This window comes from Panicum virgatum, chromosome 1N, assembly GCF_016808335.1.
Source record: "Panicum virgatum strain AP13 chromosome 1N, P.virgatum_v5, whole genome shotgun sequence".
NCBI classification, from domain to species: domain Eukaryota; kingdom Viridiplantae; phylum Streptophyta; class Magnoliopsida; order Poales; family Poaceae; genus Panicum; species Panicum virgatum.
The window spans coordinates 35252612-35253725 of NC_053145.1; positions in this window are offsets into that span (position 1 = coordinate 35252612).

Genomic DNA, 1114 nt, shown 5'->3' on the forward strand with positions numbered 1-1114 from the left:
CTACTAGCATACACTAAACCAAGTATAATACTAGAGATAGGAACCACGAATACTTACTAAATACCGAAGAGTGTAGCAGCATGTGTAGAGGTACAAGCTGGGAGCAGAATGCCGACACTCCGGCACTTCTCCCGAACTACCCCCTCACTCTCGTAGAGGTACAATTTGGAGAAGAGCGCCGAAGACCGGCGCCTCTCCTGAGTACCTCTACCCTCTCCCTACTCTAAGACAACTCTAAATGCAAGAGGAGGCTTGGATGAGCACTTGATGGATGTGAACTCCAACTTGGTGGTGTGTTGATTCTTACCCCCTCCTCTCATATTTATAGGAGGGAGCCAAGGGTGTGCACGGGTGAGAGCTGTAGCTATGCCTTGCCAAACCGCCTTCTAGGATCAATGAGCAAGTGACACATCAAAGGGGAGAGTCGGTGGAGCCTTGGTGGGCTCGACCAAGCTGGTCGGCCAACGGCCCACTGGGTCCCACCGCCTCCAGCTTCCTCTGGTGGGTCGCCACGTGTCCCCTTATCCCTGTTGTACGTGTCTAAGCTTTGGGTATGTCAGTTTCTTGATGCATGTGGGCCCATAAATCCTTGTGAGGCTGAATGGTGCACTCTGATTGGTCGACGTCTTTTCCCTTGGATTGAGGAGTGTGTTTCCTTGCTCTTAAAGTGTGTTTTCTCCCTTAATTCACCTGCATACAAATATTTACCAACACTCGTGGAATGGTCAGTAATAAACCCCTACCACTATATTGATGTTTACATTTTATGTATTTATGAAGGAGTTGACGGCCTAAATTTGGTACTTAAGAGCTGTCAACAGTATTCTTCATGTTTTCTTCTTATTCCGGACTAGTGCTCCTGAAAACATAAATTCTCCAAAACAACTATGGAGCTAGGTTAGTGATACAAATATGTGAGTAAGAGGCATGGTTTTCCTTCTTTTGTGAGTATAGTTGACGGTCATATTTTGCACTTAACGACCGTCAACAACAGCAAGGGTGACTCAAATGTGAGTGTGGTGATCAGCAGTGACTGAGCTGAGGGGTGCATAAGCCTCTAAAGAAACTGTTGCTGCTCGAGGTAAAAAGCACGTTGCGCCTCCTACAGTACTGG